Source organism: Polyodon spathula, chromosome 23 (genome assembly GCF_017654505.1).
Source record: "Polyodon spathula isolate WHYD16114869_AA chromosome 23, ASM1765450v1, whole genome shotgun sequence".
In the NCBI taxonomy this organism is placed as follows: Eukaryota; Metazoa; Chordata; class Actinopteri; order Acipenseriformes; family Polyodontidae; genus Polyodon; species Polyodon spathula.
The window spans coordinates 18177813-18190073 of NC_054556.1; the positions used below are offsets into that span (position 1 = coordinate 18177813).

The following is a 12261-nucleotide window of genomic DNA, read 5'->3' on the forward strand; positions in this document are numbered from 1 at the left end:
TCTCCAATGTTGCTTTGGCTTTGTGCTTGGGATCATTGTCCTGCTGAAAGGTGAATTTCCTCTCAAGCTTCAGTTTTTTAACGGACTGAAGCAGATTCTCTTGCAGTATTTTCCTGTATTTTGCTCCATCCATTCTTCCTTCAATTGTAACAAGATGCCCAGTCCCTGCTGATGAGAAACATCCCCACAGCATGATGCTGCCACCACCATACTTCACTGTAGGGATGGTATATCTTGAGGCATGGGCAGTGTTAGGTTTGCGCCACCCTTAGCACTTTGAGTTTTGGCCAAAAAGCTCTATCTTGGTCTCATCTGACCACAAAACCTTTTCCCACATTGCAACTGGGTCACTCTCATGCTTTTTGGCAAACTCCAGACGTGCTTTCAGATGGTACTTTTTGAGTAACGGCTTCTTTCTTGCCACCCTCCTATACAGGCCAGTGTTATGCAGAGCTCTTGATATGGTTGACTGGTGTACCATTACTCCACTCCCAGCCACTGAACTCTGTAGCTCCTTCAAAGTGATTGTTGGCCTCTCTGTGGCTTCTCTCACAAGTCTCCTTCTTGTTTGAGCGCTGAGTTTTGAGGAACGGCCTTTTCTTGGCAGTGCCTGGGTAGTGTGATGCAGCTTCCACTTCCTGATTATTGATCCAACTGTGCTCACTGGGATATCCAAACACTTGGATATTATTTTGTACCCTTTCCCTAATCTATGCATTTGTATTACTTTATCTCTAACTTCTGCAGAATGATCTTTGGTCTTCATTTTCCTTCAGATTCACAGTCTTACCAATGATCTTTCAACAGTGGGGTTTTTATCAGGAAAATGTGACAGGAACTTTAATGGTTCACAGGTGGAGGCCAATGGTAAGGTAATTGTGTCCTCGTTAGGGCAATTTCTTTCATCGGTGCAAACTGGGAGCTTCCACAGCACAGGGGTTGAATGCTTATGCAAGCAAGATATTTCAGTTTTTTTATTTTTCTTAAAAATATTTCCCAACATAAAACCAATGTCACTCTACAATAATTGATTTTGAGTTTAAGTGTTTTAGAATAAAATATCAAACAGAACGAAATTTCAATGTACCATTTGTAATTCAGTAATATGTGAGAATTGGTCAGGGGTCTGAATACTTTTGCAAGGCACTGTATATATATAATGTTGCTGGGTTTCAGGATGAATGGAGTTGGACCAGGTATGTCCGTATTAATTTGAACAATAAAATAAATATAAACAAGGGAAGGGTACTGGGAGCAAACACAAAATAAAGTGGCGATTTGCTATCTAGTTCTTTTTCTTCTCTCACTCTCCTCACTTTCACTCTCTATTCTGTCACTCCTACTGTTCACTCCAAGGATTGGATGGGGTCTGGGTTCGAGGGAGGGCAATGCGCCCCCTATTTATACCCTTGCTCGACCCCTACACCCATCCAATCACTCGCATCCCTTCCTCCCTACACATCTCCTCCTGCTCCTAGCATGCCCTCACAGTCAGTCACCCCCAACCACATTTTCCCTACCCCTCAACCACTCATTCAAGTTAACCCCTAAGGGACACCCACCCTCCCAGAGATCGTCACATTGCCTCCACAAAGCAGTGAACCGTCCCTGTCACTGTCTCAGTTCCGATCATAATCCGGGATGTCTCTGGGTGGGTTGGTCAGCCCACCCACTGCACTGTGGAAGCGGTGGGTAACTGGTCTGATATACCTTCCCCATTGGTTACAACAAGGGACAGCTCCTCCTGGGTCCCCCTGGGTTGTATTGACCCACTGTGGGAGCATGTCGGTCAGGGGGCCTAATAATAATAATAAGGAATACATATTTTGTTTAGGCGGCTAAGGTTATTATAACAGTAGCTGTATTCATCCACATTACACTTAATCCATCTGCCAGTCACTTGAGAAATGAAATGTCTTTCAAAGGAATCTATTCTTTCTTGAAATAAAAATGTCCTTTTTACCCCCTCAGTTAGAAAGAACAGCTAATGCTAGTAACAAAGTTAAAGTTCATTAGTCCCAGTTTTAACAGATTCAATGGTTGAGGTTTAGATTAAAAAAAAAAAAGATCTCTTTTGAACATGTCTTGGTTTTGACCAAAAGATCACAAATTAGTACAATGACAAAAGCGCTTTCACTGTACTCCCAGAAAGGACATCAATGGTGATAAGGCCTTTCAGAGTGTCTCTATGCATTGAATATATGAGCTTCTTGTCTCGTCAACTTACACAACGTATATACAGACACCCTGTCGGGCCATATTACACCCATATATATGTAGCGCTGCATAGATGCCCACGGAAACTTACACTGGATTGCAGCCTCTTTACAGTGTGAATGAGAAGCGGACTTGTACCGTAAAAACCTTTTCAGAAAAAACTACCTACTATGGAGTAATGAAGCCTCCTTTTATTGCCGCTCAGCATTGCAGATTGGGAGAGAGTGTTTGCCATCACAAGTAAAACCAGGACTTCGGCTCGCAGTCAATGTAGTAATGCTATACTAAAGGGACTTTTATCAGCCAGTGAATGTGTTTTCTGACTGCTCTTGTTTTGAGTGAAAGCCCAGTGATGCCTTGATACAGAAGACCAAGTCTGCCACACACCATGCTCCACAGCGTAAACAGTAAAAAAGTATGAATATATCAAAACTGTTATCTAAGAATTCTTATACAGTATAATGCTTGTTATTGTCAGATGCTATAGCACATGACTGATCTGCTTATAGAAAGTCCATCGGTAATTCCTCCCCCCAAAAAAATAAATAACCTCCTGATTTAGGATTTTCAAAAGCTGGCAGGTGTGGTATGAGTGTGGTGAGGGCCTGCTCACAGCAATTACCCTCAAACCAGTCCCCGCTCTGCAGGCAAGGCGGTTGGCTTCATTCAGACAAGAGATCCGATCCGGACAAGAACAGGGATTGCAGCGCCGTACAGTAGAATTGACGATGGGCCGATTCACAGGTAGACGATTAAGTTTACAAACTAACTTGAATTCTAAATATTTCTTTCATCTTGAGATCCTCTATCTTCCTCACTTGCAGGCAGCAAAGTGCCATCTCACGTTGCTTACCCGTGTCTCAACCAAACACTTCCCCTAATTTTTCAGTGTACCTCTCTTAGTCACGTTTTAACACACCCACTAACAATATTAGAAATGTACATTCTAGAAAGTTCAGCCAGATGATTGACAGGTATTTATGAGAGGAGGTCCCATAGTTAAGACTGACATTCCATGCCACAATGCTGATGAAGCACAATTTCTAGCCTTGGTCCTACCAGGTAGGCTACAAATGTTTAACATAACAGCAACCAAATGCATGGCTTCTATCATACACAGGGTTACAGTTTTGTTCAATGGCTTCCAGCACCTCCAACTACAACAATTGTTCCAGCACCTAAAAAAAGTATTACAATTCAATGACAAATGTGGACACTAGATCATTGAAAAATACTTGTAGTTTGTCATTTGTTAATGAATTGCAGTTAGTATTTTGAAATTCTGCACCACATTGTGTTTATAGTTATGCCATTTGGTCATGATTATCGTTTTTATAAGTTTTAAAATAGATCATGTGAACTCTATGGAGTTTGTGAAGTTGCCTTGCCATTACAAAAAAAAAAAAAAAAAAAAAAAAAAAAACACTTATTTAGCAGATCCTTTTATCCAAAGAGACTTGCAGAATTTAAACAAAATATAAGTTATAGGCAATACAAATGCAAAATAAACACATGTATACCATATACACAAAATAAAGACATACACAAAGTTACATAAACAGGAATTTACAAATCAATGTTGAATAAGTGGGTTTTGAGATGACAACTAAAAGCAGTAAAAGAATGACCAGTCCTGACAATGACTGGTAGCTAGTTCCACCCCAGGGGAACAAGGGAATTGAAGGAACAAGCACATGAGGAAGGAGAGTGAAGAGAAGGCATAAGAAGTCAGCCATTAGAGGAGCAGAGAGGGAATATAAGGGGACATCAGGGATTGGAAAGGAAGGGACAATATGATGCATAGAGTGACAGGCAAGAGCAAGGGTCTTAAATTGCAGAGCAGAGTTAGGTAGCCAGTGGAAAGTGCAAAGCAGAGGTAGCGAGAGAACACCAAAAATTAATAAGTTGAAGTGAACAAAATAGCTAAAGCAGGGAGACCAGTGAGGAGAGTTACAATATTCCAGTATAGAAAGAACAAGAGCTTGGGATGAAAAGTTGAGTGGAATAAGTAGGTAGAAAAGGGCAGGTTCTATAGAGGTTGTTAAGAAAAAAAAAAAAAAAAAAAACAAACTTATGTATTCATGCAGATGTGTTGAAAATGGTTGCGAACGGTCCACAACATCTAGGTTTCTTGCAAAAGGAGAAAGATTGATAGCATCAAGGGAGACAGATGTAAAAGAAGTCAGGTTTAGAAAAGTGGAGTTTAAAGTGATGTGAACATGGCCAAAATGAGATTGCTGAGACAAGTATTTTGATTAAGGCTGCCTTTAATACACTATCTGTATAAAAGGAATGACCAAACAAGTTCTGAAGAGTAAATGAAGCCAAGGCAACCACATACAACATGTGTTGTAAGTAGGTAGGGAAGTTACAGCAATACAATACTTTTAAGTACAAGACAAACAATCTATTTACTTTGGCAACAAAACTAATGAGATTACTTGAAATTAAATTATGCTATCCATTTCAGGAAATATGCCAGTTGAATACTCAGTTACACCCTCCTACAAGTTGTAGGAAACTGGAGCGAGTTTGCCTATGAGAGGGTAACAATTTAGGATTTCAAATAGTGCCATGTCACTTTGTACAGTTTGGGTGAAAGCACTTGTACTTCAAGCATCTATATTGTGCAACACACCTATTAAAAATCAAAAAACCCACAAGAGACCACTGAGCAACTACATTAGCTTTAACAAGGCTTTTATTATTCAAACACATCAGGAACACACAGCGAGCAGTTTGTCACTAGACTGGGAGCGCCTCTTCAGGAACACGGCCAACAAAACAGCGCAGGAGAGAGCCAGAGCCACAGTGGAGACTGCCAGCACAGGGACAGAGGAGCCAGAGGGGTTAACAGGAACACACAGGAGGGAAGCTACACCGATTGAAAACTCAGGAGTAGCAATTCTGCAGAGAGCAACTACAAAATCCCATGGGGGGGGGTTACATCGAGAATGGAGGACATTGTGGGCCGATGTTGAACCAGCTATAGCTAAGTCGTTCAAGGCTCAAGTTTCCCCAGTACTGCTTAAAAAAAAAAAAAAAGCACTGTAACACTATGTTTGCAGGAGTGATGGAACAGTAGACAGACAAGTACTAAACAAGTCTTTCATTTGAAAGAGATGGACAACTGTTACTCTTTAGATCAATACAGATAAAGGAGGCTAACCCCTCCATTGCCAGCAAGCTGGTTCAGCGCTCAATAGCATTGAGAGCTGCACTTCCTCCACAAGTGGCAGGGGGTGGTACAGGGAGTCCTTACTGAGCACGACAGCATGGTCTCTGGCCACATGCACCACGGTCAGGGGGCCGTGGGTGATCTCCTTTACATGAACTCGGGGGTCCTGGCAAGCTACACAGAGGGGCAGAGACAAGAGGGCAAGGTTAATGGCATTGCTGAAACAAAGTCATGCATTGGCGATTGAGCTACTCCACAATGCAACTCCATTGAAGGGGAGCACATGGTTAAACGCTCCACTGAGAGGGAGAGATGAGGTTAGAAATGCTTTCTCACTAGCAAAGTCACTGGTGCCCATTTTCTTCCACTGAATAGAGTGTATCACATGCAGATTTGGAACAAAGTTGTTGCTGATCACTTCATGAATTTAAACTCAAGCTAATGGTCTAGCTCCAATCAGACCTTTTGCATTGGGTCAGTCAATGTTACAATGGCACCAAGTGGATTTTGAACCATTGGTTAGAATTCCTTTTACTGCCCAGAGTGTTCCCATACACATTTAATGTCTGTTTTATCAATGTCAAATATATTACTAGGCAGCAAAGTGTTAAGAATTAATTGGATTCACCAAGTGACAGTATTTGTGCAGCTTGGTTAGATCTCAAGTCCTATGTAAAGCCTCGCCTAGGCTGGGTGTTCAGACAGTACCTGGATCAAGAGGAGCCTCTCTCTTCTGCAGTCACTTCCCCTCCAGTTGATCCCAGCAGGAATCCTGTAGCTCTCCACCTTCCTGGGAGGAACCGGGGTATCACGGAGCAAGAGCCAGCATCACAGCACTCATACACTGCAGAAGGGCCGTCCTCAGAGACCCACCTTGAGAAAGAGGTACAGCAGGAGGGAGATCAGGATCAGAGGGACAGCTAGGATACAAGGACTGTGCAGAGTCAAAGACCTACACAACCTTCACTGAAGGATCAGTACCTTCAACCAGTGCACATAGGGGAGGAGGAAATTATTTCTGCAAGAGGATATCAAACAATAACTATCTAGGTATATAGGAGGCTATGAAATAGCAAGGTGTACACAAAGGCTACAGCAGAGGCACAGGCAGGGAAAGGGACATTAACTCAACTTCTTAAAGGGGAAATTCCTTTTGGACAAGCACCCAATATGTGGTGGCCAAAACAAATGTGACTCCAGGCTGAGACTCCATTAGAGCTGCAACTGGGCCACAGAGGTAGACAGTCATGATTACAATGGCAAATCATTCCACATGTGCTCAACTGGATTGAGATCTGGGGATTGTGCTTGTCAAGGTAGACCTAGGTCTGAAAACCAATCACTAACAGTACCATGGTGGAATAAGGGGGCAGGGTCTGGATTTGAAAGGCTAGTTTGTTCAGCAAGGAGGATCTGATCACACTTGCACAGCAAGAGCATACCTGCTGGTTTGCTTCTGGTAGGAGCAGGCCTTGTTGGAGACATCAGCTGGTTTGTCAGCATTGACAGCGCTCAGTGTGCAAGTCATGTAGATCTGAAATAAGGAGGGGGAAGAGTCATAATGGGAATGTAGTCTAACACCATACAGAAAAATCAATGCACCAGAAAGCAGAGTCATTCTAGTATACTTTAACAAGACAAAGTTAGTGATGGATCCAGGTCTCGCTAAGCCTTACCATGCTCCTGGAGTCCCCCTGGATTTTGAAAGCAGTAATGTCAAAGTGCATCTTGTTCAGAGCAGGTCTGGTGAAGGAAGAGGAGGAGTCTGGAGACTTGCTATCCATCAGGCAGCTGGGAGAGAGGCATGAGGAAAGGGGGTTACACCTCCAACACACAACGTTCAAATAGGTTCAATAAAGCAGAGTGCAGCATGAGCCAGCAGGTTTAAAGTAACTCCAGTTCTCACCCAAGTTTGTCCACAACTGCGTATCTGGGCTTGGAGTCCTTGTTGTCGCTCAGGGTCGCGATGCAGCTGTCAACACAGAGCAGGAGCGGCACGTGGTTGTCGACAGTAACAGAAGCCTCAATGTGAAGGACGTCACCCAAGCAGATGACATTGGAGACTCTGGGACCACTCCAGTTATCTGGAAAAGGAAGCAAGCAGACATGTTATACAAACCACTGCATGAGCAAGGGATGGGTCAGTATACTGTTTTTTTGGTTTAGGTACATTATGGGATTAATATTGTTGCTTTTATACTATACCGCAATTCAGTTATACACCGGTCAATAAATTTAACTGCAAACACGCTTCTAAAATCAAGTGATGGTACTTGCAGCCTTAGTGTCTGATGAAGATCTTTGAACTGATAACGTATTTCCATAATAGTTTTGAAGGAAACCGTCACAGAATACACGTTTCAATTGCTGTGTTCTGTTACCCAGAGCTTGCTGCGCCGGCTGCTGTCTTTCCAGCGTCACATGCAGCTTTTAGAGAAACTCCTTCTCCAAACCTTGTAGAGTAGCACACATTTAACACGCCATATTTACACTGGTCTGGATTCAGTCAGTTTAATGTAATAGATACATTAATTATTGCAAAATGATACATCACTTTAGTACATTTTTTTAAATACATTTGTTTAATGCAACGTGGACAAGGCTGTTCACAGCTTCACTGTATAATGATAAAATGGTGTTCGCCTCCACTAACAAGGTCAGCAGTAGTTTTAGTTATTTGCATTACGATTAGCAGGTCACTTGCGATCTTTGCATAATCCCTTTGGTTCACAGCCACAGCCAGCCTCCAGTAGTAACATTTCAAAGCTGCGCTGGGCTCTGCAGAATCTGCACAGATTTCTGTGGGTGCTGAATGATGTCTGCTGCACATCCGGGATCCTGTGCAGCAATGTGGAAGTCTGCGCTATAAGAACAAGACCAATCTCAAACAAAACTAGAACAGACCCGAAACTGCAGCAGGAAAGCCTACTTATTAACAGTGTTGTTAAAACTAGTTGTAACAGTATTCCATTTCTTAGGCAAGTGATATTAAATTTTAAACTCCACATGTGTAATATCATTGGAAGCTTACTTGTGTTGTAAATGTAATCCAAAACAACAAGTTTTAGTATTAGTTCTTTTTTGCTATACATATTTTATTTATCCGGTTGAAAAAAATCTGACTCATCTCTGCTGTTAAACTGTGGTAGATGTTTGTTAAGCAAAAGGCCAATTATTTCTACTTGCCATCAGCTAAACAAAAGTATTTGATTTTAAACATTAAAATGTTTTAACTACAGCACCACACCATTTAACAAATAGATCTTTATACTGTTATAGTATAATGTTGAGTGTACAACTAAGTTTATTTTTTATTCCGATTGTCTAAAATAAAATTAAAAAAAAAAAAACGCAGTCATTTGGCATAGTAATATACCAAATGTTTAAAGCATTGCATGAAAGGAAGTGTGTTTTGTTGTTTTTTTGTGAATTACAGTAATTTAAGGGCTTTAATAAGCCTTTCTTTTGAACCTTTGATAACTTGCATGTACTGTATAACGTGACATTAAGGTTACCACAGTATTTCTTTAATGGTTATCATACCGTGCAAATTTTATAACGTCCCATTCCTAGCATGAACCCTCCATGCCAGGGGTGTCCACTCAACACAAACAGGATATCCAACATGAAGTGGGGATAGAACAGACGGGTTCCAAAGCCAGCTCTTCCACTCCTGGTCTTTGTTCCAACCCTGTTCTAAACGAACAGTTTAATTAAACCTCCACCCAGACAAAAAAAGTGTCATTTTACCTGTTAAACCTGTAGTGGAACAGCCCTCCAGGATTGTGATTGGACACCCTGGATTACGTCACACAACATCCCTCAACTATAACCATGGGAGGAGTGGCTAAACCATATTTGAAGATAAAACTTCAGCATCCAAGACAAGGGAACTGGTCTCTTACAAAGAGTTCCCAGGCTCTGATTAAACCCCACCCCATTCCTTCATGCCACTCATGAGCAGCAAGGAGAAGTCCAGGATTTGCTCTGTAGAGGCTGTTGAAGTGAAAGGCACCCAAGTTGGCTTGATGGGGCTGCTGCTGACATTTTACTTCCTGAAAGAAATAAACCATGCCTTGTAAATGATATCAAGCGTCATACTTAAGAAACAGGAATACAAGAAACTGCATTACAAGCAGGGATACCTTAAGTTAAATTAAAGACGCCCATTCTGCACAGAGAGAACCAGGGGTGGGCTTCACCTGAAATACCACTCTCGCCGCAGAAAACGACTGCACTCCGGGAGGCTGCTTGTACGGCACTGGGTTATAAACCTGCCAGTTCCATCCAAAAGCGCCGTGGAGCTGCACATGTAAAATCAAAGCGAGAGAAAGCGCTGTGTGAACACTGTGCGCCCCCCATTGTAAACTCTTAAATGCGGAATCAAACACTGTAGCTGCGTGCCGATAAGCCCGTAGCCAGCACCTTTATACTCCCCAGAATCAATTAACGTGTTTAATCTGGCTGGGTAATTAATCAATTATACACTGACACACATTCAGTAGCTACGGTAACATGAGATCAAGTTTTCAGAAAACTAATGAAGGGACTGTTAGGAAAACAGAATCAGAACATTGTTTTTTTCTGAAACCGTTCACTTTCTGTGTTTACATGACATGATTTATTCTTAGCAGGGCGACTTAAAATTGTTACAAAGTATTACAGTACAGGTGTCAAATTACAAATGATCACATTGCAGAATATCAAATTACAGATAAGAGCATTTATAAAGTACAGTAAAATCAGTAGCCAGTAAGATCAAATACAAACCGAACAAAATACAGAACACAGTAAATAATTACATTTAAAAGCGAGTTCGACTGAGAGCGGTTAACTTATAGTAAAAACATTTGCTCATACGAGTAAAGTCCAGTAAGAGCACACAGTACGCACGGTAAATGGATGAGAACGCTTTCAAATAAGAGCAATTCAGTGCAAGTACAAACTGAAACAAGTGTGTGTGTGTGTGTGTGTGTGTGTGTGTGTGTATATATAGTGGCTCTCAAAAGTATTCAGACTTTTCCACATTTTATTGTGTTACAAGGTGGAATCAAAATGGATTTAATTAGGAGTTTTTGCCATTGATCAACACAAAAAAGTCCATAATGTCAAAGTGAAAAATAAAATCTACAAATTGTTCTAGATTAATTACAAATATAAAACAGAAAATAATTGATTCCATAAGTATTCACCCCATTTGCTATGACACACCTAAATAAGCTCTGGTGCAACCAGTTGTCTTTAGAAGTCACATAATTAATTGAATGGAGTCCACCTGTGTGCAATTAAGGTGTTTCACGCAATTCAGGTTAAATACACCTGTCTCTGGGAGGTCCCACAGTTGATTAGTACCTAACTAAAATTACATCATGAAGACAAAGGAACATTCAAAGCAAATCTGGAATAAGGTTCTTCAAAAGCACCAGTCATGTAGGATATAAGAAGATTTCCAAGGTATTGAGTATCCCCTGGAGCACAGTAAAGTCTGTTATTAAAAAATGGAGAGAATATACAGTGGGTTGCGAAAGTATTGACCCCTCCTTGCATTTTTCCTATTTTGTTGCCTTACAACCTGGAATTAAAATTGATTTTTATTTGGATTTCATGTAATGGACATACACAAAATAGTCCAAATTGGCGAAGTGAAATGAAAAAAATAACTTGTTTAAAAAAATTCTAAAAAATAAATAACGGAAAAGTGGTGCGTGCATATGTATTCACCTCCTTTCCTATTAAGCCTTTAAATAAGATCTGGTGCAACCAATTACCTTCAGAAGTCACATAATTAGTTAAATAAAGTCCACCTGTGTGTAATCTAAGTGTCACATGATCTGTCACATGATCTCAGTATATATACACCTGTTCTGAAAGACCCCAGAGTCTGCAACACCACTAAGCAAGGGGCACCACCAAGCAAGTGGCACCATGAAGACCAAGGAGCTCTCCAAACAGGTCAGGGACAAAGTTGTGGAGAAGTACAGATCAGGATTGGGTTATAAAAAAATATTCGAAACTTTGAACATCCCACGGAGCACCATTAAAGCCATTATTAAAAAATGGAAAGAATATGGCACCACAACAAACCTGGCAAGAGAGGGCTGCCCACCAAAACTCATGGACCAGGCAAGGAGGGCATTAATCAGAGAGGCAACAAAGAGACCAAAGATAACCCTGAAGGAGCTGCAAAGCTCCACAGCGGAGATTGGAGTATCTGTCCATAGGACCACTTTAAGCCGTACACTCCACAGAGCTGGGCTTTACGGAAGAGTGGCCAGAAAAAAGCCATTGCTTAAAGAAAAAAATAAGCAAACACGTTTGGTGTTCGCCAAAAGGCATGTGGGAGACTCCCCAACCATATGGAAGAAGGTACTCTGGTCAGATGAGACTAAAATTGAGCTTTTTGGCCATCAAGGAAAACGCTACGTCTGGCGCAAACCCAACACCTCTGATCACCCCGAGAACACCATCCCCACGATGAAGCATGGTGGTGGCAGCATTATGCTGTGGGGATGTTTTTCATCGGCAGGGACTGGGAAACTAATCAGAATTGAAGGAATGATGGATGGCGCTAAATACAGGGAAATTCTTGAGGGAAACCTGTTTCAGTCTTCCAGAGATTTGAGACTGGGATGGAGGTTCACCTTCCAGCAGGACAATGACCCTAAGCATACTGCTAAAGCAACACTCGAGTGGTTTAAGGGGAAACATTTAAATGTCTTGGAATGGCCTAGTCAAAGCCCAGACCTCAATCCAATTGAGAATCTGTGGTATGACTTAAAGATTGCTGTACACCAGCAGAAACCATCCAACTTGAAGGAGCTGGAGCAGTTTTGCCTTGAAGAATGGACAAAAATCCCAGTGGCTAG

The 12261-nt window shown here is 41.5% G+C and overlaps 1 pseudogene; it reads right to left on the reverse strand.

Moving 5' to 3' along the window:
* Positions 1-4962: 4962 nt before the first annotated feature.
* On the reverse strand, positions 4963-9494 carry LOC121298429 (annotated as a pseudogene).
* Positions 9495-12261: the final 2767 nt, after the last annotated feature.